At 40.0% G+C, this 27,918-nt stretch overlaps 1 protein-coding gene across 5 annotated transcripts in view; it reads right to left on the bottom strand.

Annotated features, from left to right (window-relative positions):
- The window catches only part of ranbp10 (RAN binding protein 10), a 129,003-nt gene that overhangs the window by 54,109 nt on the left and 46,976 nt on the right, over positions 1-27,918 (bottom strand). The window contains exon 1 of one of the 5 annotated variants that reach the window (XM_041190924.1): positions 3,420-3,507. The exons of the other annotated variants lie outside the window; for them this stretch is intronic. The gene's annotated coding sequence lies outside the window, so the exon portion shown is untranslated. Of the gene's footprint in view, positions 1-3,419; positions 3,508-27,918 lie in introns of those variants that run through there. 5 annotated transcript variants of the gene reach the window in all.

Genomic DNA, 27,918 nt, shown 5'->3' with positions numbered 1-27,918 from the left:
TTTGATATTGAATTCGAGAAGCTCTCCCAGGATTACTGTACCTGGTGCAACCAAATAAAAAAGTGTGGCCTCCTTTGAAAGCAAGCGCATATCAGAAGGAGAGAGAAAGCACAAGCAGAGGAAATCCCGAGTCTGCATCTTGCCCAAAACTCAACGATCTACATAAACTACACCCACATCCCACTAGAGCCCCACCAAACACCACAGATGATGAACATTGTCATCTTCACCTTGAAGAACGAACAAGATTTAAGAACAAGTTATTGTGTGGCAAGACATTTAGCCAGGTGAAGCTTTCACGCTCAAATATGCTGTTACCAAACTAAGTCATGACCGAGAAAACAAAATACTGAGATCATTTAGAAATCTGAACAGCGACTGTTCTCCAAAGATCCATTCACGTCACAGTTAGAGTAGGTCACTCAGCATAAATGGTTGTACTGTACAGTATTTGCCAACCAATTTGTTCCATTGTCAGTGAGGAAGCCAGAGACAGTCATGCCTTTATTGGTCTCTGCAGTCCAAAAATAAAAACTGCAGGTCGCTTTAAAATAACTGGTCAATTTCAAGATAGGTTTGCAGTTCAAATGCAAATCAGCACAACTCACCTAGACTCAATAGCAGAAGAAAATAAACAAGAATCACATCACCTATGCTTAGCCTATGAACAGTCAAGCTGAAATTACTCCCTATCACTTAAGACACATAGTACAGGACAATCATACCACAATACCTACAATAAATAACTATTAATCCTGCATTGATAATGCAGGATTATTTTGAAAACTAAAGATGTACAAGATTGAAATTACAAGGCAGCAGAGTTCCAATATAATGATTACATATGGGATGAAGGAAGAGCAGCAGAAAGTGAGGAAATAAAGGAATAGCTATCAGGCTTCCTGCACTTGACTTATTGCTATTAATGTGGTCGGGGTATAACATGTGCTGATGTTATATAAAAATCAGTTATCTACCAGGTCCGTGAGAGGCGAGTACAATTACAAAATTTAATTCAGGCCCATCTTACCGAGTGGAGAGAGATAGAAAATAGGGATTGAGACAGAGACACATACTTACATGGATAAAAACAAAAAAACTGCAGATGCTGGAAATTCAAAACAAAAACAGAATTACCTGGAAAAACTCAGCAGGTCTGGCAGCATCGGCGGAGAAGAAAAGAGTTAACGTTTTGAGTCCTCATGACCCTTTGACAGAACTTGAGTTCGAGTCCAAGAAAGAGTTGAAATATAAGCTGGTTTAAGGTGTGTGTGTGTGTGTGTGTGGGGGGGGGGGGGGGGGGGGGGGGGGGCCACACACCTTAAACCAGCTTATATTTCAACTCTTTCTTGGACTCGAACTCAAGTTCTGTCAAAGGGTCATGAGGACTCGAAACGTCAACTCTTTTCTTCTCCGCCGATGCTGCCAGACCTGCTGAGTTTTTCCAGGTAATTCTGTTTTTGTTTTACACATACTTACATAATGCTTCATCATGTCTCAAAGAGGGTGATACACAATAAATTTCTTTGAAGTGCAGCTACGACTGTTACATCAGCAAATATGCCACTAAATTTATACATGCAAACATCCCACAAACTGCAGACCAGGAAAGTTATCAGTAAGTTACTGATGTCAAAATTGTTGGAAAGATGTTGACCACACCACCAAGAAAACACCCTCACCTTCTTCAAAGATCTCATCACACCATTTAGTATCACTCAAACAAGGATATAGGGGCCTTGGTTTAATATTGGATCCAAAGAGTGGCACCTCTGACAATACAACACACTCAATACTGCCCTGAATACCACAAATTCGAACCCACAGTCTTTGAACCTGGAGGTGAGATTGTTACCAACTGAATTCAAAATCTATATATCCAAAAGCAAGGAGAATTAACCGCAACAATGGATCCATTTGTTGTCAAGGGTTCACTCAGTTCTACAACTACAGTCTCATAGTTTTCACTAATAGGTTGGATATCTGTATAACTAATAGAAGTACACTTGCTGCAACTAAAAGAAGCAAGGCAGATAACCACTGCAATGTACTTTTAAACAGCAACAAGGCCACACACGTTGTGAATTACTGGGTAGACTAATAACTGTCAGTCTCCTGTAATAGATCTGAAATACGGTACAGTACTTGTTGCCATTAGACTAAACTGAACATTTTAACGTTGACACAGCGTACAAAGAGTCTAGTCACAAGGCGATGAAAGGTGTCCAATTACAGAGTCCAATACAAACACCCTTCACAGACGGCTAAATATATCTCCTGACCAAATTAGTACTTATTAGCCGCAGCAATAGAGCTCTGCTGTGGTGTGACATTAATAAAACCTCCTCATGCCCTTATACTCCACTTGATAACACTACATGTCAACAAATTCACTGCCGAGGGAGAGGGATCAGGAAGCAGTACATTCCATTCCTGGTCCATGTTTCCTCCATCAACAATATAGCGTTATATAAAACTGACTGAGGACCCATTATTACTATGTCAATGCTGATATGGTTAAATTACAGAGATAATACAGCTGCTTTATAAACTTACTTTAATTTTTCATGGTTGTAGTACCACAAAAGATCTATTAGGTCTGCACAAATTTAACTGCATTTTCTTCATCCATTCTTTTACATGCACACTGCCGAATGTATAGGCATTTGTGATAGTTTCCAAAATCACTTTTGGATTAGGCTCAGTATCATTTCTCTGAACCTTCCTTTTCCTACAGAGTTCTTTCCAAAGCTTTTGCTTTAATTACTTCCATGCAATAAAACACTCCCTAATAGACAGAAAGGACATCTACTCTAAATGTCATTGTCAAGTAGGCCAAACCAAAAACATTAACATAGCCCTTTGGAAAGTTATACACACAAACCCCATAGTGTACCCCTCACAACCACATCAATGTACCTTATTGACCATATCCTAAATCAAATAGGTTTATTTTAGGCACTCACATGAATGCACTGCCAAATCAGAGATCAGGAAAGTTCCAGCTTCAGTCTGTAGTTTGTGCTTAGTTTGCTAATCTCAGTTGAAGAGATGATAGAGATTTTGTAGTGACTGTGTTCCTAGGTTAAAAGGATGAAGGGGAAGGGCAGAGAGGAAAAACTGTCCAGTGATCTGTGCTGGAGTGGAATGTGTATTGTTATGATATGGCAAGTGGTAATTGCCGAGCTGACCAACTCCCAAAGGGAAACTTGGCCAAGCTATCACAATTTGCAATTTGTACTTTTATGACAAGATGATACGTGTACTGCAGTCAGAAGTAAAGATTCAATTACCACTTTTAATTTAATACCCAAAATCTCCAAAACATTAAAAAAACTTAAAACACACAAGATTACAGTTACACAGTTCAATTTAGTTTTATAACATTTCCCAGAAGATTTCTACTTAGCTAGACTCACAAATAAGTTTCCAGGCAACAGTCCTTATAGGTTCCCACTGTTCTTATAGGAGAGGTATCTCACAGGGCTTCTTTCTCCCTCTCACTCAACAAAACTTTGCTTTCTGGAACAAGCAAACACTTCTCTGAGGTGGCTAGAAACTGCTTCCTATACAAGACGGTGCTCACACAGCACACTCTTCAAGATCACATAGCCACACCCCTCATACAGCTTTCAATCTTTCCTTAAATACATTTTCCTCTTTCATTTTTAAACCCATTGTTCGTAACTGTCTTTTGAAAGTTACCTTTCCCAGAATCTAAAAATCTTTTGTGTTGTCTTTACGGCCACCACTTTCAGGAAAAACAAACTTAGTATCTTTACTTTATGATCTTTGCTAGTTGTAAAACTTCCTTTTTCTTCTTTGAACTTCAATCGCCAAAAATTCACTCTTTTATCTCCTAATGAAAATTCCTATTCATGATGTATTTACTGGTATCCCATTTAAGCTCACCCACCTCCACTTCAAAATTGCTTGCTTTACACCTAATCCTTTGATAATTTAAGTTTGTAGTCTGACTGTCTTCAGTCTAATTAAATTACACACAGAGGCACACACTTCATAGTAGCCCACAGTAATCTTGGAAAAAGTGATATTTTCTTTAAAGTACACTGTGTGAAGACAGGATCAGGATTAGTCAAACTCTACAGTCAAATTGCCTGCCTGGGACAAATTTGGTGAAACTCTGAAGGCATATGAAATCTTACCCCACCAAGTGAAGGTCATTCCAAGTAGTATAATGACAAATATGAACATATGCGGGTCAAACTACTCCAATATCACACCCAATTGGTCACAGATTTGTACGACACGGGTGCTTTTCCCTACATTTGCTAACATCAAATTTTAGCTGTTCCCAAGCCAAAGGCTTATTAGGCTAAGTGTCACAGATCGAAATAACATTCCTTGCAGAAAAAGACAAATGTTCAAGAGTGGAATGCTTCCATGTTTTTGTACCCATTGGCAACGTGGCATTTTCACATCAGTGCATGGAGGAACATAAATAGCAACAGCTAAGATGCTCACAGCCCAAACTTTCCCATCTGAAATTCTAAGAGCTGAGGGGCAGGGAGAAAAATATATGCACGCATGTGCACACACACACACAGTAATGAGGTCCAATAGAACAATGAAACAATAGTTTGCAATTATGCATCTATGCCAGGTTGCTATGTGACTGAAAGCTGTTCACTTTTAAGGTTATTTGAAACAAACAGTTTGAGAATCATAGAATGGTTTCAGCACAGGTGGTGGTCATTCGGTCCATCATGTCCATGCTGGCTCTTTGCCAGATCAACTCAGCTAGTCCCACTTCACTTGCCGTTCCCCTAATCAGATTATTATCCAATTCCCTTTTGAAAGCTGCAACTGAATCTGCCTCCTCCAGTCTTAAGCAGTGCAGTCCAAATCCGAACCACTCACTATGTAAAAGATTTTCGTTGTGTCATCTTTGTTTTTTTTTGCCAATAAACATAAATCAGTGTCCTCTAGGGCCCAAAACTTTTGCCAATGGGAATAGTTTCTCTCTATCTACTCTGTCCAGACTCAACCTTCTCTTCAAGGGCAGATGCCACAGTTTCCCCAATCTGTCAAAGTAACTGAAATTCCTCATCCCTGAAACTATTCTCATTAGTTTTTTTCTGCACCCTTGCTAATGCCTTCACATCCTTCCTAAAGTATGGTGCCAAGAATTGGATACTATACTCCAGTGGAGGCCAAACCACTGTCTTATAAAAGGTTCACCATAACCTCCTTGCTTTTGTGCTCTGTCTGCGCACCTTATTTATCATTTTCTTCCCTGCCCTGCCGCCTTCAATTTGTGCACATACACTCCCAGCTCCTCCACCCGCTTTAACACCTGTAAACAGAGTATAAAGGGAAATAAACCCAACTTTATTGGGTTGGAATACTTGTTTTTGTTGGTTATTTTCATTATATGTGGGCTTGACAGACAAATTAAACACAATTTAGGGAGGTGGTGAGGGTGCTGGGAAGAGCAGGAAAGTTAAACAGTACATTTGTAGACTCCACTTGTTAGGCTGTCTGTAGTGGGTCATTCCATTTCACCCAATATAGTTCGCTCCATGGTGATAGATGATCAATTCATGTATCCTTGCACAAACGTTTTCAGCAGCTAGGGAAATAATCAAGTAAAGGCACAAGAACAGAATTAAATCTGCATCTGGTCCTGTTGTCCTGTCATCCTGAATCAACAGTAAGAAATCCAACCGCAAAAGGATTTAACTTCAGTCTCTACATACTTGCAATACTTGAAGGAATGTAAAATCATAAGGAACTACAGGAAATTCTGTCATGGGGCTGAATAGCATGTTGTACTGAAGGAATCTATGTCAGTATGCTGTTGAAATAGTGTGCTGTTGAAATGCACAGTGAAGTCAAACCTTAGAGAAGAACACTTTGGCTCACCACACCTAAAGCATGAATGCATAACTCAGAAGTATACAAACAGTACATCCTATGCAGAGCTCAATCCATGATGTGCAACAAATTAACATTCACACAAGGGGAAGCTAAAGCTATGCCATTTTCAGGTGCAACAGATTTGAGTGAAACAGAAATACACAGTGATCGAATACCATGCAATCAAATTTCAGTTTGCAACCTTGTACAGGATAATCGACTACTGAGTGGTCAGCATAACTTTGAATATTTCAGTATTTGTTCCTATTGAGATGAAGGGGGATTTGAGATGGAATTGGAAATTCTTCCAGTCTCAATGGCAGAATTGTCACAGAGTTGAACAAGAAACCTGAACAAATCAGAGTAGCCATTCTTACTAATGCTGGGGAAAGAGTGCTACAAGCTAAATTGCACCCTATGCCTTACTGAGAAGCAGAAAAGCCAGGATTGTGACATTTAAGGCCTTGAAGGTCCACTTTGAACACTCTACTAATGTTATTTATGAGCGCTGTATGTGCTTAGCATTGGAGCTCAGGAGATAGGGAGAATATTGGTCAGTATGTGACAGCATGGAGATGTCTAGCTGAACCTTGAAACCCTTTGGGCAACTAGAACGTGATCTGAACAGAGATGGAATTGTCTTAGCAACAAGAGGTCCCACCATAACAGCACGCTGCTGAGAGAGGAGAAACTCACTCTCAAGAAAGCTATTAACATGTGCTGAAGTTCTGATGTGGTTAATCATTAACTGAAGAACACTGATGGGAGAATTGATGAGGCTTTGCAGTGCTGAAAGTCCAGGCCTTTCAAGCACAAGTCAGGGCAGAAAAGGAAGGTGTATATTAATGATTTAGATGTGAATATAGGAGGTATAATCAGTAAGTCTGTGGATGAAACAAAAATTGGTAGTGTCGTAAATAGTGAGGAGAAAAGTCTTAGATTACAGGACAATATAGATGGGTTGGTAAGATGAGCAGAGCAGTGGTAAATGGAATTCAATCCTGAGAACTGTGAGGTGATGCATTTTTGGAGGACTAACATGGCAAGGGAATACACAATGAATGGTAGGACCCTAGGAAGTACAGAGGATCAGAGGGACCTTGGTGTACATGTCTATAGGTCCCCAGGGCAGCAGCATAGGTAGATAAGGTGGTTAAGAAGGCATATGGGATACTTGCCTTTATTAGCCAAGGCACTGAAAATAAGAGCAGGGTGGTTATGTCGGGGCTGTATAAAACGCTAGTTAGGCCACAGCTGGAGTACTATGCAGTTCTGGTCACCACACTATAGGAAGGATGTGATTGCACTGGAGAGGGTGCAGAGGAGATTCACCAGAATGTTGCCTGGGCTGGAGCTATGAAGAAAGACTGGATAGGCTATGGTTGTTTTCCCTAGAGTAGAGAAGGTTGAGGGGGGGACCTGATGGAAGTATACAAAATTACGAGGGGCATAGATAGGAAGAGACATTTCCCCTTAGTGCAGGTGTCAATAGCCAGGGGGCAGAGATTTAAAGGTAAGGGGCAGGAGGTTGAGATGGGATTTGAAGAAAAATCTTTTCATCCAGTGGGTGGTCAGAAACTGAACACACTGCCTGAGGTGGTGGTGGTGGTGGTTTGGGGGGGGGGGGGGGGGGGGGGTAGAGGCAGGAACCCTCACAACATTTAATAACTATTTAGATGAGTACTTGAAATGCCATAGCATACAGCGCTACAGGCCAAGTACTGGAAAATGGGATTAGAATAGATAGGTGCTTTACGGCCAGCATAGACACGATGGGACGAAGGGCTTGTTTCTATGCTGTATAACTCTATGACAATTTCTAGAAGGGCCAGCAGAAAGATCAAGGACAGAGAACTGGATGTAAATATTGCAGAGACCGCCACATGAAAGAAAAAGAAACACACACATGGGAAAGTAGTGCTCTAACTGCAAGAAGCTGAACCACTCTGCACGCAAGTGTTTTTCTGGAAAGAAGAAAAGCAAGCCTATAAAGATGGGTGCTGGAGAGATGTCAGGTGATGATTCTGATGAATCACTCTGCACCATAGAACAGGTTGGCACCATCAAGTTGCAGGGTAAAAAATGGTTTGAGCCTGTTGGAATGACAACTGCAGAAGGTCAGTATCAAGTTAATGTGAAGTGTCCCAGTGCTACGTATAACATCATAAGCTTCGCAGACTTGTTTGAAGTTGCTCAAGATGGTAGCCCAAAACCAAAGCCACTGAAGGTAAAGCTGAAGATATATGGAACAACGTTCACCCCAAGAGAGCAAACGAAGCCGAGAGTCCAATGCAATGGGAAGAAAGAGGAGCTGCAGTTCTAAATAGTAGACACTAAGCAAAATCCACTCAGCTGAAACAAGTCAAAAGCTTGGACAGGTAACCCCATGATTTGCAGCATCTCGCATGGCACCAAGCCACTGACTGAACAGATCCTGACAAATTACAAAGATGTTTTCATAGGTCCTGGATATCTACTTGAAGTAGATGAGAACATGAGACCAATTCAGCATCTTCTGAGTTCCAGCTGCCTTCAAGTCCAGCCTGGAAGACAAGATAGCGGAACTTGAAATGAAGGGAATAAACCACAAAAGTGAGAAGTTCTATAGACTGAATAAGCAGCATGGACCTGGTGAAAAACCCTGGAAAGCTGAGTGTACATAGATCCAAAGAACCTCAATAAAGCTTTGAAGAGATCTCACTACCCTATTCCAACCATTGAAGAAATTTTGCCACAACTTGCCAAGGCAAAGGTCTGTACTTCCCTACATGCAAAGGATGAATGCTGGCAAGTGAAGTTGGAAGAAAGCAGCAGTTTCCTAACTACATTCTGGATGCCATTTGGGAGGTACAAATGGTTGCGTATGCTGTTTAGTACTTTTACTGCTCCAAAAGAGACAATACAAACAGCATGAGACAGCCATCTTGAAGAAGTGCAAGTGATTGTGGATGTTCTGCTATCCTATGCATGTGGAGATATGATGGAAGGAGCCATCGCAGACCATGATCAGAATCCAGAAAGACTGCTAGACAAAGCTTGCCAAATGAACCCGAAGCTGAAGAAGAAAAAACTGTAATGGAAAATGGCTGAAGTCAAGTGCATAGGTCATGTAGTGACAGCGAAAGGACTTTGTCCTGATCCTGATAAGGTGTGAGGTGTAGCAGAAGTGCAGCTCAACGATTTGTTGGGTTTGTGAACTATCTAGCAAAGTTTTTGCCCAATTTGTCACCAGAGTATGAACCTCTATGCAAGCACACTGCAAAGGGTGTTCAATGGCATTGGGGCATAGAAGCAAGTTTCACTCATAGCAAACAGCAAGTGACAACAATGCCAATGCTGAGGTACTACGTTGTCAACGACAAAGTCAAACTGCAGTGTGATGCCAGTGAAACAGTGAACAGTGAAACCCTTGTGCAACAAGGATAACCAGTTTCATTTACATTGAGCATTATAACACAAACCGAACAACACTATGCATAGATTAAGAAAGAGTGCTTATCTGTTGTCTTTCCTTGTGAGCATTTTAATCAGTCGCCATTTGGCAGAAAGAAAGTGATGATGGGGTCTGACTTAAAAGCATCTTTCTCAAATTGCTTCTATCTGCTCCATAGCATCTGCAAAGGGTGTTACTTCATTTGCAGAGATATAATTTGGAAATGAGTTATAAGCAAGAGAAGCAAATGTACATTGCTGACACACTGTCGAGAGCTGCACTCCCTTTGAAGGAAGCTGATGATGCTAGTGCAGAGTGTGAAATCTTCCAGGTTCAATGAGAACCAACAGCACAACATGCTCTGGAAATCATCAACCCAGCAGAGACATTGGATGTGACAAACAAGAGTCTTGCTCAGATCAAGGAAACCACACAACGAGATGCAACGCTCCAAGTGCTACAGAAAGTAGTGATGAAAGGTTGGCCTGGAACCATAAATGGTACACCTTTCGTTCGAGAGAGAGCACTGGACAGAGATAAAATGGTCGCCCAAGATATGGCATCTTGTACAAAGGAATTAGAATCACCATCCCTAAAGAGATGAGAAGAAGAGGTGAAGTGGATCCAAACAAGGAATTGAGTCTATTTTAGGAAGGCAAGACAAGTGCTCTAGTATCCAAACATGAGCAATGAGATTGAGGATCACATCAGCCAGTGCAGTGCTTGTAATGAACATTAAGCCAAGCAAGCTAAGGAGCTGCTCCATGACATCTAGACAGACCGCAGGTGAACTTGGAGTAGACCTCTTCACTCTCACTGGAATGGATTATCTCTTTCACAGTCGACATCATCTCCACCCCATCCCCAGGCAAATGGAAAGGCTGAGGCAATGATGAAAATTGTCAAAGGGATAATCAAAAAATCAAGTGGATCCAGCACAGGTGTGTACAAGGTGATCCTATAGTGGAGAAACACACCTACTGAAGGCATGGAAAGTAGTCCAGTCCAGCAACTAATGTCACTTCGTACCCAGACTGCTCTTTCGATAGCTAAAAAATGTCAGTAGTAGTAACACGAGTGAGTAACAAAATCAAAGTGAACTGACAAAGTCAAACTTCACTTTGATAAAGCTGCCAAATCATTGCCAGAGTTGAGTTGGAGAGTGGTTCAGAGTGCAAACATTCAATGCACTCAAAAAGTCAGCCCACATGGCAACTTGGAACTTGTGTAAAGCAGTTGTAACCTCAATTGTACATGACGAAAGTGAATGACCAGATATTTTGTTGCAACTGTAGACATATACGTGCAACCAGAGAAGCCGCTCCTTCACAGGAGACAGCTGACGGGGAAGATTTCATTTCACTAAGTGAACAAAGAACTAAATGGCCATCAGTCTCAGAGGTCAACCAATTCCCAACAAATGCAACAAATCAGTAGAAACAATTACCACAGCAACATTCCCCAGAGCGGCAACGTCACCCAAAAACCAGCAGACACCCGTCAAACAGGCAACAACCCACACATGTACCATTAGAGGGCTTGAATGCTTTAATATGTGTGTGTGCTGGGACAAATGAAAATAGGGCAGACTAGAATGAACAGTTCTTTGCTCATGATGCTTTTATTTATAGACCATGTATATGGCTAACTGCAAATTATAGTGTGTACAATCTGCTTTGTTTTTTTATGTAAAGGGACATGTTTGGAGGAATGTCTTTTTGCACTGTGGCTCGTCATAGTCATGTTACCTCTGATGTCATCTTTTGTCAATAAAGATTTTAGGGCAGTAGCCATTTTACCCACCACATGGAACATGAACCAAAAGAGAAAATACTGGAAATCGAGCTGATACATCACATCTGAAAAGGCATTCACGTGCAGACCTTTGTCAGAATAGTCCTGAAGGGGGACCTTCTGGAAATGTTAATTCCATCTTTTCACTTCTTAGATGAACCAGTTACATATTCCTAGCTTTTTTTTTTAAAATGTAAAATTCCCATATTTAAAGCTTTTCTTTTATCCTCACTTCCTCCAACATACTGATTGAGTAAAATTGAAACCCAATACTCCACCCAGTACTTGAACAGAGGTATTATTAAAGCTTTAAATAGGATCATCAGCATATCTTGGTCTTTATGTTCTATACCTTGTGTGATAACCAAGAATTCTATAAATGGTTTTCAAAATGTCCTTATTATCCCTAGGTTCGGCCTTTAACGTCCTGTGAATCTCAAATTCCTCTATTCTTCCACAGCACGGGGTCTACTTAAATTCAGAGTACAATTACATTTTGGTTTAAAAAGAGCATCAATTCACATTTACTGACAACCATTGTTTCCTTTTAGCTGAACCCTCATCATATCACTATGCCTTTGCAGCTTGCTTTGACATTCTAAAAAAATTAAGTCCATCTAGTTTGGTATAATTTACAAGTTTCAACATCACTCCCTTTGGGTCTATGTTTCATAGAATCATAGAATGATACAACACAGAAGGAAAGAAACCATTTGGCCCATTGTGCCTGTGCTGGCTCTTTGATAAAGCTAACCAAATAATCTTAGTCCCCATTTTTCTCCCCCATAGCCCTGCGTTTTGTTTTCTTTCAAGCATTTATCCTATTCCCTTTTAAAAGTTACTGCAGTAAAATTGTAATGAGTCAAACTTGGATGGTATGAAATTCTGGTTACGCCAACAGAAGAGCAAATCCCATAGAATGGTGCTCCTGATAAACTGAAATTCTGTACTTGTAACTCCAGATTGGCCAAACTTGTCTAAGCTTATCATATGACCTTGCCGACCAGTGCAGAGTTAGACTGCACAAGAGCATGAAATCATGGAGCACTGGGCAAGACATCATTTAATGTTGAGATCTCCCCATGAAAGGATGTGCAAAGCCTGAAAGTATGGCTAAACCTGTGAGAAAGTTAAGTGTTGTCAAATGGAGAGAAGATGAAGCTGATAAAGCAAGTGAAAAACTCTGGTGCAAAGCAGAAGTGGACATCACTAAGGAATGGGGGATTCCATCATTGAGTTTGTCCTCTATTACAAAATATAAGGAAAACATCTTGGAACAGTTCAAGCAGCAGGCATTCTCTCCAGCAAGAGAGAGGGTGAGAATGGGTGCCTACCCCAACGTTGAAGAAATTCTGCTAATGTGGTTTAAGGCAGCCTGAGCAGAGAATTTCTGGGCTTTTCAGCTCATTCATAATGCTGTTTTGGTGCACCCATGCAAACAGATCATTTTGTTATCCTACAGTCCAAATCCCTTTCTGGGCTATCTTACCTCCATACTTTTTAAGTCACTTGATCTGTTATTCTGCACTCAAGACCTCTTTGGTTTCAGAATATTTATTGGTTCTTGGCTGCAAATCCTTCAACTCACTGACACACAGAGCAAGTTGATAGGCACATTGTAAATATTGGGTTGTCAATAGATGATGATTCCTGGTGCCAGTGATGTGGATATCGAAGAAAGCTGGAGTTTAGCTTGCTTCAAGAGAACAGCAAGTCCTATTTTACAACCATGGACTCTAGACAATGACAGTTTATTCACAAATAATTAATCTAATCTAAGATAATTCTCATGGATTTGAATATAGCGTGAATCCTCTCCCTGTGAGGTGTAAGGATCACTAAGTATCCAGAAGGCCAAGGCAATCCACAAGTTATTTTCAATGATCTTTGGTTGCAATGGTCGCTTTTCCATGATACTTTGTAAGCCTGGCTTGTGGGTTCAGAATGCAATTGAGATCCCCATCCATTTAGGGCCAGGGCAACTGTTATGGGGAACGTGGCAATGTCGCTATTCTGAGGTTTTGATGCTGTAATCTTTTCCCTGATTTGTGTAGAATGGAACAGCTGTCTCTTATGAGATGGTAGTCTCCAGAGTGAAGGGATACTGTGTGTTAATTAAGACTGCCATGCCTTTGTTCTTTGACAAGGGCAGGATGGCCATGATTTGGCTCTATTAGCAGCCTCAACAGTTTTGCATATTCCAGTAGCGAGAAATTGATTTCCAGCATGATTGCTGCTCCCAAGGTCTCTTTAATAAAGGCAAGTTGGAGTTATATTTTTCCAAATGGGGTATTTATCCCCTTAAACAAGCAGGGAATTTATTTTGAAATCTGCCATATTGGGGACTATAATCATGTGTGATGCTCAACATAGCTAAGACAAATATCTTCTACGATATCTATCAAATGCTATGTGTAAATTCCCTGGATAGGGGCTGAATGCTGCTTTTCTCCCTCTGGACACTTAATTTTTTTTCCCAACCCCTCTTCTATCTCAGAGGTCATCCCTACAATCCTCCAGGTGCCCCTACACATGAACAGCTTTTTCTTCTGATGCAGTTAAATAACCAAATTTCAAACCTTCTTAACACTAAATCTTGGTCTAGGGGGTACTGTTTGTTCAGTATCCCAATGGGTCGTCAATTCAATTCCTATCCTGTAACAAAAGGATGTTCCACTGTGCCATTTTCGAAAGTGATGAGATAACCAATCAGCTGTAGATTTCCATCCGTCAAATTCAGTCACTTAAGAGATTGTATTGCATGGGTAACAAAATATCTTGAATCCACACAATTACAGAGATGTTGAAGGTTAGTAATAATAATCAATCATAAATATATTCAATTACAGCCCTCGGCATGGGAATACCTACAGAGACAGGTCCCAGAATTCCAACAATTATTCAGTGTCCACACCAGCCAATAGCCACATTTCTCAATACTAAAACTAAAGCAGAAAACAAACTACAAGGACAAATGTTTACTCTAAGAAAATGGATGAGAATAATGTGATTTTTCTGTCCCAGCTCAACTAGCAAACTGACCATTGCTCCAGCATGCAGTGTACTAAGCTGTACTCAAACAAACATCCTGCTCTAATCAACCCTCTTATGCAACAGCTGGAGTGTGGAAGCTCCAAAATATTTACTAAGAGGTAGAGAGATGCAGTTTGACCTTGCTCAGATCCCTGTACTCCAGAGAAGGCACAAAAGATAAACACTGGCAGATTACCTTGTCCTTTGCAATTTCCCTGCAAGCAGATGAACTCAGAGCTGTGACTCTAGCAGCAAAGGTGCAGTGGGAGAGAAAGAACAAGCCCATTAACATCAGTACAAGGGAGGCAATGTTTTGACTCAGGTTTACATTACCCTGTTATAAGAAGAAACAAAGAGGATGCAGGGCTGGAATACTGAATTGCAGGGGTGGGGGGGGAGGCGGGGGGAAATCACTGTGGTTGCGAGGAAGGAACTTGCTGACAGGTCATGCTGAGATGCACAGTTGAAGGGAAGGGATAAATATTGCATCTCAGATTTCAATTATTCTCTATTTCAGTTTAAATGATTACTGGGTGGAAAAGCTTTAAAAGGTTAGGTAATGGGAACAGAGATTAAAATAAGACAACAATGCACAGAACATCACATGAAATGATTATTGATGGATGTTGGTAAGAGTTTCAGGGACTGAAAATGGAGTAAGAAACACTGGCCAAGAATTTGCACGAGTGACACCCATTAGTTAGACATATTCTTCCCATTCAGCTGAAAAAAATTGTGCTGCAAATTGCGAACTTAAGAGCATGGAGGCATTCTATCTCCTTAACCAATGAGATTTGAGGATAAATAAACAGAGAGAAAGAAAGAATGGGATTAAGGGGCAGGGGGAGGCAATGGAAAATTGCATTTATTTTTAAAATCTTTAAGATCAATTTACTACATGCCAGAATGAGACCCCAGAGCTTTAATTGTTCCCTTTCTGGGCCGGAAGGGTCAAATGACATTGCAAGAACATAAATATCATCCTTAAATAGTCTTTATACTATTAAGTAACAGTCCCCTCTGCAGTGTAATTCATATTTATTGCTCCAGTGTAGAAGATTTCTTAAAACTCAAGGAAGTTGACAGCGAGTTGCTGTTTCTTGCATAGCATCTCTCCCTTGCCTCAAACTGCTAGAAGGTTTACACACCAATAATGCTGTGCATTAAGCTTACTTATCCAATACATTGGGTTAGAATTCGAAAATTTGAAATTTTGTGCAAGAGAAGTATTCCTCTCGTGAGCCTCTAACAAGAAAATTGTTGGTTTTTACTCCAGGCTTGTACCCACATTTTTGCTTTCTTTAAAATTATTTCTCATTTTGTCTCTCCACTTCTTTTCGAAGTCAACCTGCATTACGTTTAGCTGAGAAGATGCAATTAAGGCAGTTTCTTGGCTGCTGTTTCCCTGGAGCATTTCTTCCTCTGTTCAGGGAACCACTTGGCTTATTCTTAAGGATTCAACAGCAATGGGGAGGGCAGCAGCTTGTGGAAAATAGGATAGGAATCCTACAGCTTGCTCAGCACATGGCATCAGCAATAGTCTTCAACTATTATAATTTGTATGGATGGTTTTCCTTTTGACATACTGTAGCAAGTGACAGGCCTGGAAAGTGTCATTATAGGAACAAAGGAGCAGGAGTAGGCTATTCGGTCTGTCAAGCCTACTCCACCATTCAAACAGATCATGGCTGATCGTCTACCTCTACACCATTATCAACACCACATGAATGTTATTGGTCAATATTTCAATAAATTTCTGGGCTGTTCAATTCAGCTGTACTTGAAGGGAAAATCATGCTAGTAGCTGTAGCTCCCGATTCATTTTTTCACGCTTTCTATTTTGCTGTGTAATTACCCAAGGACTGATTTATTTCCCAGTCACCATGGGCCAAAGGCTGAAGTGGACCAGCTACATCACCGCAATGGCTTCAAGAGCAGAGGCAGGGTACTCTGCAATGAATGGCTGACCACCTTTACAATCAAAGTCTATTCAACTACAAGGGTCAAGAATGTGATGGATACTTCCTTCTCCTCTGGATGGGTAAAGCTGCAACACTCAAGGTGCATCACCATCTAGGATCTAGGGTAAAAGCAGCTCAATTGACTGGCATCCCTGCCACTGGATTCAATATACACCTTTCCCTCACCAGCAGACCATGGCTACAATATATATTACAGGATGCATTGCAGCAACGTCACTGTAACAGCATTTTCCCTGTTGCTGCTTTTGTCAGTTTTGCTGGTAGATGCATTGCCATGTCATCATCACCTCTAACCCTCCCTCAAGTCATACACTATCCTAATCTGGACATATATTGCCATTCCTTTGGCACTGCTGGCTCAATATTTTGGCATTCCTGACTGAACTTTACTTTGTGAACACCATCACCACAAGAACTGCTGTGGTTCAAGACGGCCCCACAACCGTCTCAGGACAACTAAGGATGAGCAATAAATGCAATCTTACCAATACCGCCCACGTCTTGAATTTCTTTTCTTTTTGCCTCTTGTCCTCTGGATAAAAATCAAAAGCAGCAAAGACCCAAATAACTGCATGATAAACATAACCACATTTAGTGCTCTAAATAGTCAACTATGAGTTAAAAGAGGATTGGAGGTCTGCAAATGTTGCACTATTATTTAAAAAGGGTGTAAAGGATAGGCCAGAAAATTATCGACCCGCCAGTCTGACTTCAGTGGCGGGCAAATTATTGGAATCAATTCTGACAATTCTGAAAGACAGGATAAACTGTCACTTAGAAAGGCATGGGTTGATCAGCGGTAGCCAGCATGGTTTTGTTGGGAAAAAAATCATGTCTCATTAACTTAGATTTTTTTTGAGGAAGCAATGAGGAGGATTGATGAGGGCAGTACAGTGGATATGGTCTATGTGGATTTTACTAAGGCATTTGACAAGGTCCCACATGACAGACTGGTCAGAAAAGTGAGATCCCTTGGAATACAAGGGAAGGTGGCAAGTTGGATCCAAAATTGGCTCAGCGACAGGAAACAAAGGGTAATGGTCGATAGATGATTTGCGAACGGAAAACGGTTTTCAGTGGTGTTCCACAGGGATCGTTATGGGGGCTCTTGCTGTTTGTTGTACATATTAATGATTTGGACATAAATGTGAGAGGTATGATTGGGAATTTTGCAGATGACACAAAAATTGGCCGTGTAGTTGATAGTGAAGAGGGTAGCTGGCTGTCTTTAGAACGATATCAATAGTTTGGTTGATTGGACAGAAGAGTGGCAAATGGAGTTCAATCCAGAGAAGTGTGAGGTAATGCATTTGGGGAGGGCAAACAAAACAAGAGAATACTCAATAAACGGGAGGATATTGAAAGGGGTTGAAGAAGTGAGAGACCTTGGAGTGCATGTGCACAAGTCCCTGAAGGTGGCAGGACAGGTGGATATGGTGGTAAACAAAGCATATGGAATGCTTTCCTTTAATGGACGAGGCATAGAATACAAAAGTAGGGATGTAATGATGTACTGAATAAAACGCTTGTTAGGCCAAAGCTGGAATTGTGTACACAGTTCTGGTCACTACATTACTGGATGACATAATTACTCTGGAGAGTGTACAGAGAAGATTTACAAGAATGTTGCCAGGGCTTGAAAATTGCAGCTACGAGGAAAGATTGGATGGGTGAGGGTTGCTTTCCTTAGAACAGAGGAGCTAAGGGGTGACCTCATTGAGGTGTACAAAATTACAAGGGCCTACATACGGTAGACAGTAAAGACTTGTTTCCCATAGCTGAGGGGTCAATTACCAGGCAGCATAGATTTAAGGTGATTGGTGGAAGGATTAGAGGGGACATGAGGAAAAACTTTTTCACGGAGAGGGTGGTGGGTGTCTGGGATTTACTGCCTAAATCAGTGGTTGAGGCTGAAACAACCAACTCATTTAAAAAGGTATAAAAACAAAAAACCGTGGATACTGGAAATCCAAAACAAAAACAGAAATACCTGGAAAAACTCAGCAGGTCTGGCAGCATCAGCGGAGAAGAGCAAAGTTGCTGTTTCGAGTCCTCATGACCCTTCAGTTCTGTTGAAGGGTCATGAGGACGCGAAATGTCAATTTTGCTCTTCTCCGCCAATGCTGCCAGACCTGCTGAGTTTTTCCATTTAAAAAGGTACTTTGATCTGCATCTGAGGCACTGTAACCTGCAAGGCTATGGACCAGGTGCTGGAAAGTGGGATTAAGATGAGTGGCTCGTTTCTTTTTCATCTTTTTCTTGCCAGCACAGACATGATGGGTTGAATGGCCTCTTTCTGCACTGTAAATTTACTATGGTTCTATGGTCTAACACTCATCAAAAACAAACAGAAAAATATTGAAGAAGTTGGTTAGTATTCTTAGCAACTTCCTGTTTATTTTGTGTATGTCTTTTAAGGCTATACCATTCACAAAGGATGACTGGGTGCTATATTACTAGAAGTTATGAAATACTAATACAGTTACACTTAAATAGTTGTCCAATGGACTCTGACCTGGAAACTAAATACAAAATGAATTGAGGTGGTTCTCAGGAGCTGAGGAAAGAGACAAATTTAAAAAATAATGGTGAATATTTGCAAGACAATGGTAAAATAGCAAATTTAATAAATATTTGACTAATGAGAAAAAGTGCCCCCGGGATTAAAATTTCTTCTTATCCTTTCATCTCTAATAAGATTCAATTAAATTCCTTATTTCAACGTCAAGTTTAAATCATAGCAACTGTTAGAGTTCAGATCTGATAAACACCAGCTGTTAATTAGACAAGAGAAACTTAATTGTACCTGAGCTCTCCACAAACAACTGCTTTGTCTTAGAAATTCAAATAAAATTTGATTGTTCAGATTATAAAACTACTTGCCAACATATTCAATGTAAAATATCTGTATTTAAAGTGATGTGTAAATGCCTAAAAATCCAAATGAAAATGTTATTTCAACATTCTACAATCCATGTTAAACTAAACATATGTTTAAAATCAATTACAAATGGCTTTTTCTTTGAGGTGATGGGAAGGGCAAAAGGAAATAGAGAAACTTAAATTTAGTTCTTTTTAAAATTCCTCAGTATTGCAGTTTCAAGAATAAAACACTTTAGTACCATATGAACTGAATGACCCAAGCAGGCAAATTAAGAAAATTTGGCTCCCACCTGGAAAAGTGAAAACACTAGATTTTTGAGTGCATATCACAATTATGCACCTGTTTTAACATACTTGTATGGTGCACTACCGCTTCTTTCTGACAAGTTCCCTTGAGGTGTGCCTCTACCCCCACCTCCCTCCATGGTGTAGAATGCTAGTAGAAAAAGCTTAATAAATACAGGTATTGGGCAAGAGATGCAAAGGGGCTGCGAGGAAGGACATTTTTAGTGAAGGAAGCAGTTATGACATAGAACTTGCTGGCTATGAGGGTGGAGAAAGTGGAGATGATCAATGATTTCAAAAGGAAATTAGAATGGCATTTGAGAAATAAACTTGCAGGGCTATGGGGATAGAGCAGGGGAATGGGATTGACTGCATTGCTCTACAGTGAGCCAGCATGGACTCGATGGGCTGAATGCCATCTTCTGTGCCATACTGACCGACTCCACTTGTTGTTGATTTTGGAGATATGTACATAAATAAATCTTTAATCTGGCAGACCAAATTTCTTCTCACATTATAATGTCAAATCTGCCTCTCTTATGTATGCTTCAGCTATTGTTATGCTATGCATTGAATATTTAAACACAAGATGTAGTTTCTGCTTTGGGTGCAACTGGGAAATTAGGGATAAAATATACTTGAAATTGTGCTCATTGGGTTACAGTTCAAGTCCTTGTTTAAATTCATTTGCATAATCATAAATGTAAAATCTTCTATGAACTAAGGAAATCGGGCAGTTAATAAAACATAGTTGTTTCTTTTGCTCTTTTCATTAAAAATATTTCTTGATGTATTTAAGAGTGGTAACCTGTGGTTTTATTAATAGTGATAATGGGCTTTTCACCAAAAATAAGCATTTTTAATCACGATGTCTAGTTCTCCACCTCAGAAATATGATTTAAAAATCACCAAAACCGACTTAAAATGCTATACTGAATGACTGAATGTTGTCTTTGTTGTACACTTGTCAGTTTTTTAGTAAGTTAAATATATTGTTACGGAACAAAACCCAACACTATTTTTTAAACTTTATCTTTATTGCTATTTATTATTACATTGGACTTTTCTGCTGAATGAAGGCAATAAAGATGGCTGACCCTCCATGAGTCACCAGAACAAAAGAATTCACTTCTGAGTTTTGGAAATGTCACATCTCATTATGTCTGAGAAGCTTCCAACAGATCACCTGGAACTGCACAGACCAACTTCAAAGAGAGCTACACAAAGGCCATTTGCATTTGATAAGGCAAGCCTGGTGGCGGAATTGGTGAGTCTACGGAGACACTGACTTCCCAAACACCAGACGCTCAACAAATAGCACCTCTTTCAACCCATAATGGCTGAGACGTTAACAGTCCAGGCACAAAGCCAATTTCCAGACACTGGATAAACATCCTTTGAAGTCATTGTAGAGAAGTGTGTTCACATGACCCAAGATATGGCTCTCTGAGCTACATACTCCAGTCTGCTATTTTAACATCCGGCTGGCAAGCCACAAAGAAAGCTCTGGCCAGATCGGACAACTGGCCCCCATCTAGCCTGACTCTGCTGGCAAGATTTTGTACTATTGCCTACAGAACTGATTCAATCTCTGCGTGTCTACTTCATCTTGTGAAATCAACACCATCGGAAGCAAATCTCACACCATCGGTCTTCAGCCAGCTGACCTCTGCAGAAGAATTCCTCATTGGACTTTGATTCCAGAGTCAAACTCACGTGAACCAATATTCATTTTTTCTGTGGTCCTTGTACCATATAACCTCCATTTTCCTTCCCTCCCTTTACTGTATGAATGTGGTGTGTGAAGATGCTGACACTCATTTTCACAGTTTTTTTGAATGTGTGCAATAAACTAACCTTCTGAGTTAATCCTAACTCAAGTTTGCTGTAGGATTATTAGTAGAAATTGGATCACACAAAAGCTGAGGAGTTGGGAAATACGCCACTGCCTATTCTAAAGAAAATGCAAAACACCCTCCGTTTACAGACAGGCATAAGAGGAAAAGTCATGGCAGTTTGAACTGACCCCCTCCAGTCTGTAACAATATTTTGATGTTTTAAAAAACTTTTGAAATTTGCCTGCTAGTGTCTGTGCACCTAAGAAAATGATCATTTGAAGAGCCTTCCTGAACTAGCACAATCAGCAAAATCTAGCAACTTCATCCTTGAGGTATGGTCAGTTTGGAGATAAAGTCTTATTTGGACAGATGGAATCTTGAAAAAGTGTAAAGGGTCATGGAAATCACACACAAGTGGCTTTGGTTGCAACTCAATTGCATCCAATCTTGCGCTGGTCCAACCAATCCTGCTCATGGTTTTTTTTTAATTGTTTCATGCACTGTGGGTGTTATGACAAGCTCTTTTGTCATAATCCATTTATCTTTACTGGAAGTAGTATGCAGATGTAGGCTTAAGATAGGATCAAGCTCAGTACTCGTCAGCCTTCCCGAGGCAATTTTTTTAGGGTATTTTAGAAGCCAGGAACTAACATGTGCAAGTTGCCTTGAACAAAACTGTCCCAAAATCCAATTCAATCCTACACTTGAAAAAAACAGGCATAAATCTTGGATCAAGTCCAGGCAGGAGAGAATTCCTTCCCCCTTTGCACACAACTAGTGTAACCACCCATACAGCCAACAATGTCACTGCAGGAGCACATTATGTTCTTGCTTTGTTAACTACTCAAGCACACATTACCTTCATACATCATTACATCCCAGTGATATACAGAAATTTTTTCAACTAACCAAAATCAACCAAGTGTTTTACTTGCAAAACAAAGGGTGGGGGAAGGAAAACCGAGGGAAGAACACAGGCACAGATATAGGCAAGAAACTGACTGGACAATAAATAATACAAGCTACAAAACCATGTTCAAATTCAAAACCTCATTTACAGCACAGATAAATCCCACCCTTTTGGACAGCAGTTTCCTGGTAGTAGATGATTTGCATCCAAGATAGCAAGACACCAAACCTCTGAATTTCTTTACTTATAAACTATGTTATGTCATTTAGCAGCACATTTCCCAATACTACCAGAGAATTGTTCGGCAATATAAAGCAAGTGCACAACTTACAATGGTTTACATGTACTCCATAATGAAATCCCTCGGAAAGAGGAATCACGCCAAAGCCAGATCTCATAACAGTCAAAAAGTTCAGTGGGTTTATGTTGGAAGCTTAATACTGGTGTCATAAGAATACCATTCTCATGGTGGTGTAAAACCTGCACTGTATATGGATCAAAAGGCTTCAGATAACACTAAATATTAAGCAGCTGAAACAAGAGACTTGTATGATGATCTTGCCTTCACTCCTATTTTCTGACCCAATGTAATTGTGAAATCAGGAACATCAGTGCTTGAAGATGAACAATAAACTATGTAAAATTTGCAAAGTGATTATTTTAAATGATTTTTGCTCCTTGATGGCCTATTAGTTATGATACCCAATGCAATTCAAACTGAAAGATTGAAAATTCAGTTTCTGGTTATTGCTAAGCAAGTTAATTTCAAAATAACAAGTTTACTTGAGATTCTTCAATGAACATCAGTACCCGTGTTGGGCTGTGGAATATCCACCAGGGTTCCTATATATACAACATAGTCCCTTATCAAATAACCTGCTGATGCTCGTTTTCCAGGTTCAAAAATGAAGCACGACTGCTTAGAAAAATGTACCAGGAAGTTACTGACTCCTCTGGAAACATATTTCTGAAAGAATCAACTTCTTCAGAAGAGGAGAGCAAAAAGAAAGACAGTTACATTGAATACTTGCTAACTTTTCCTGAGTTTTCCATAAGAGATTACAAGACATCATGTCCATTGTGATTGTTAATTGAAGGTATGGACTGTTAAGGATAAACAAAATAGACCAGGCCAATAAGTCAATCATGAATGGCAGATTATGTCAAAAAGGTTTACTGCTATTCTTTGAAATGAGTACATGGTGCTGTCACTTTGTTCATTTACTATATTGGTACCAATATAATGGAAAGAGGGGATAAAAACACACTTAAGGCAAAATACTGCTTGGAATGATCTTAATTCATTTCAAGTTGCTCTCAATATGAACAATGGACTCAAACTCCAGTACTTCACTCTGGTGCTATGTTGCTCAAAATACACAATTAATAGTCAAAGACGTGGTCTAAGTTGAGTTGCTGGGCATTACTTCTAAGTTTGATTGAATATAATATAGCATGGACATTGCACTCAAACTTTAATGAGGCATGGGAATTGGTTGCAAAGGGGGTCTAGAATATAGGTGTGCAATCTCACAGACTTCACATCCTTTGTCAAAGCCCTAATTACAACAAAGTAGCAGCATACTTTATATAAGTGGATGTTCAGAAAGCTTCTGATAAGGTTATTTAGCAAAACTGACCTTAAACAGAATCTTAATTGGAATTATTGATTCTGCCATTAATTGTTTAGAAAACAGGAAATATAGTACAAAAAGCTGCAACTGGTGGTATTCCCCAGGGACCAGCATAGGGAGCACAGCTGTGCACAGTATTCATTACTGTTCAATATCTTTAGGCAATAGGGTTATTAAAGTGTCTAGACTTTAGAGATAGGCATCATTTAAAGATATATAGGCACTTACTAACTGGGCAGATAAATGGAATTGGCACTTTATACCCAAAAAATGTAAGCTATGCCTATCAATGCTAAAAATAGCCACTACGATTATACAGGGAAGGGTGTAACGTTAAACAAGGTGTAGCAGGAAGGAGACTTGGGTGAGAGCGTAAAAACAAGAGTGTTGTAACATCATCTGGCATCAATTGCCAAGGTAAAGAGAAATGGAGCACAAGTCTCAAGAAATGATCAGACCACTGTAAACAAAGCACTGCTGAAATCTCATGGGGCATGCTTTCATGGTTTGTTCAAAATGTTTACAAAAAGTCCGATAAACAATCAAAATGGTTTGAACATGAGTAACAATGATATTAGGAACTAAATCAATTAACAGGAGCCAAAACTATTGGCTGTTTGGGAAATAACCAAGGTGCTTATATTAGGCTAGGAATAAAGGAGGGGTCAGAGAATTTAACCAAATGTTTAAACCATGATGTTAGGAGAGATGGATGTGGAGAAGCCAGTAATGCTGGATCAGAAAGATGGAGCCTAATGCACATTTGGAAAACTATTCTATAAATTAAACATAAGTGCGCAATTACTGAGTATGCTGAATTTGGACTCAATTTGTGTGATCAAAAGAAACAGAGCAAGTTGATAAAATCAGCGCAAGTATCTGGTAAAAGGTCATGGGGATTTCTAAACTGGTTTCTCAGGTAGCTACATGCATCCACTGAGCTGCATCTATTCAATTGAATGTTTAATTCAACTGATTGCAGGCATCTGGCTATCCAAACTAAAATGGCCATATCTACCATTTCTAGCATAACGCTATCACTAAGATTTGTATATAATAGAAGTTTTAGCTCAAACCAAACCCATGGCTTCTTAATCAGATCTATTCTTCATCCTAATTGGAGCATGATTTGAGAATATAAAGAAGGCCTGCTTTAGATTGAAGCTTACCAACTTGTTGCTGCTGCTCAGTGTGAAATAGCCAACCAATGAGAAGACCTTCATACTTTTCAATGGCTCACCGAGTAAAGGGCCGTACACATGAACAGGGTCCCAGACTGATCCCTGGTCTGCGTCAGGGCAGTTAATCCCAGCTGGGATGGTGGCAGGCTGCTATGGCTCCTCAGGGCCAGGAATGAGAAACAGACAGAGCCAAGATTTTTGTTTGATCAATGGGAACACTAACATGGATGCTGGCTGAGGAAAGGAATAGGTGTGGGCTGTGATATCTCCTATGATGAAATAAGTTCCTGCCTCCAAATGAGTAGTAGCCACAACTAGCTGCTGGAGGTACTTGCTGCAAACAGAATTATATCGCAGCAAGAGTTCAAATGTCCATGTTCTCCACCTAAGTAAATTATAAAAATAAAAACCAAAATGCAGCAGAGTTGGTGTTAATTGTATATTCATGTTTTTAATTGGAAGCAGGTGGTCAACATTAACTGGCATTAGCACTTGTGGCCCTATAAATTTTCACAAATTTTAACTTGACTCTTTTTAAACCAAAGTTAAATGTAGCTGCCTAAAGGATAAATTTTCACAGTCTGAAATTGTTTGTTGGGTTAGGAGGTGTATGCTTGTAACATGCAATTCTGTAAATAAATGTTTATAAAGTATAAAGATTGGCTATAGTTCTATCCTTCAATAACCAATTTTCTGGATTATAACAGTCAGGATCTAATCACTAGTGAACCAACATTTACGTTCCTTTAATAGTACTGTAACCAAGTGCCACTGTTTCAAATATTTTATGCACAGGTACTTTAATCTATGTGAGATATGACATGAGCAACAGTGACACAATGGAACACCTCAACATGCTGACTTCTTAAACTTCAGGCTGGTGTGTGGAGGCTCCTGTAGGCTAACTGAAAAATCAGACACTGATGGAGTCTTCTTGCATTAACTAGTAACATAAAATTCAGTTTTGCAGGCAACCACAGATGACTGTATTGTCATAATGCAACATATCGCCACAGGTACACTCTTGCCCCCATTTTAACAGAGCTCTCCCAACATATGCCAGAAATTTCTTAAGGTAGGCAGAAGCCCCATGCAATTGGAGATATGCCCCAATTCCAACAAAGCAGAAAATTTGGGTCAGAAGTTGCAATGTCTGGTAGGGAAAGGGGAGGGCAAACAGCAAGGAGAGTGGTTTAAAAAAAAAAATCAGGGTGTGGAGAGCAAGGGTGAATTGTTTCAAATGTGCCTGTGCACACATACTCATTCGATGAAACAGGTTCAACATCTTTTATTTTGTTAGTTTGGATGGAGAATAATTTGATTCGTAAAGCACCTTTAATATTGTAAAACATTGCAGAGCATTGAACAAGGGCACTATCAATAAGATGCTGACGCCAAACCACATGAGACATCAGGACAGTTTGGCCAAAGAATTATCATCTTAAAGATTATCTTCAAGAAGGAAAGAGATGCAGAGTGACAAGAGAGCTTTAGGGAGGGAATTCCAGACCTTAGGGCCAAGGCAAGTAAAAACATGGCACCCAATCTTCGGTGATTAAAAAGCTGGTACACTCAGCGTCAGAATTGAAGTGCTGAGATATTGAAGGCTTGTAGGGTTGAAGAGATAGCGAGGGGAGAAGGTCATGCAGATAGATGAGATTTTTTTTTATTTTGGGGTGTTGGAATGGGAGCCAATGTGGGTCAGCAAACATAGGGGTGATAGGTGATAAGTGAATGGGACTTGTGAGAGTTACATAATGGGCAGCAAAGGTTTAGATGAGCACGACTTTATGCGGGGTGGAAGATAGGAGGCCAGCATTGGAATAGCCAAGATCAGAGGTAACAAAGATAAGGATTATGATTTCCACAGCAGATGACCCGAAGCCAGAGTCAGGTCATGTTAAGGAGGTGGTTGTAGCCAGTCTTGGTGATGGAGTGGACATGTGGCTGGAAGCACATCCTGTGCTCAAACTTAACTCCAAGGCTAGCTCAACTTCAGACAGTGCCAGGGATATTTGGAAACGATGGCCAGGGAACAAAGTTTCTGGCGGGGACCAAAAATAATGGCTCCATCTCCCCACTATTTAGCTGCAGAAAACATCTGTGCATCCACTATTGAATGTAGGATAAGTAGTATGAGAAATTACAAGAGTGGAAGGGTAAAGGGTGGTGAAATAGAGCTTCATGCCCATCAATGTCTAGCCTGATGTGGTGTTTATGAATGACATTGCCAAGTGGTACCATGTAAATGACAAATAGAAGGGGGCCAAGTCCAGAATACTAAACCTTTATTTGAGCAGCTCTATAGCAGCACAGATGCACAAAGGAAGTGATCTAGTTTTGAGCATTGTACTTAGGAAGTACTTAAGCAAATGGAACTGAGTTGTGCACATTTACCTGCAAGGTTGTGTTTCCTTCTCTTTCAAAGGCCACCAGGCCATGAAGGAATGATACCTAGCTGAAAGGAATGTGCCTGGAAACCCATTAACAACACTACAAACCAATGGCAAACATTTGTTCTAATTTCTATTATCACTGCCTCATTCCAAAAGCAATTAAACTTGATTTACCACTTGTCAAATACTAAATGTAGGCTGTACAAACTTTAGGACTGAACCAAAGTCATTACTTACACCAGCTGGCTACTTAAAATTGCTCTTAACTGTCTACAAAGCCAGCCACTTAACCCAACCCCAAGTATAACTTTCTTATATTACTAAGTGCTATTTTTAAAATCCAAGCTAGTAGCTGCTTTAGGTGACTGCTGAATCCACCACAAGGAAATAGGAATTTAAGAACAGGAGTAGTTAATTCAGCTACTTGAGTCTGTTCCACGATTCGAGGTTATCTGTAACTTAACACCATTTACCCACTTAGGCAAATGTATTAAGGGTTACAGAACCAAACAAAAAACTAGAAATTTCAACTCTTTTTCCTAAATGACCTAGCCTCAACAGCTTTTTAGAGTAGACAATTTTTTTGTATTTATTCTGTCACAGATGTGGGTGTTGCTGGCTAGGTATTTATTGTCCACCATTAATTGCCTTTGAAAAGGTGGTTCTGTT

Source organism: Carcharodon carcharias, chromosome 7, assembly GCF_017639515.1.
Source record: "Carcharodon carcharias isolate sCarCar2 chromosome 7, sCarCar2.pri, whole genome shotgun sequence".
Classification (NCBI taxonomy): Eukaryota; Metazoa; Chordata; class Chondrichthyes; order Lamniformes; family Lamnidae; genus Carcharodon; species Carcharodon carcharias.
The sequence above is the reverse complement of the archived record's forward strand: the minus strand, read 5'-3'. Positions and strand labels throughout refer to the sequence as shown.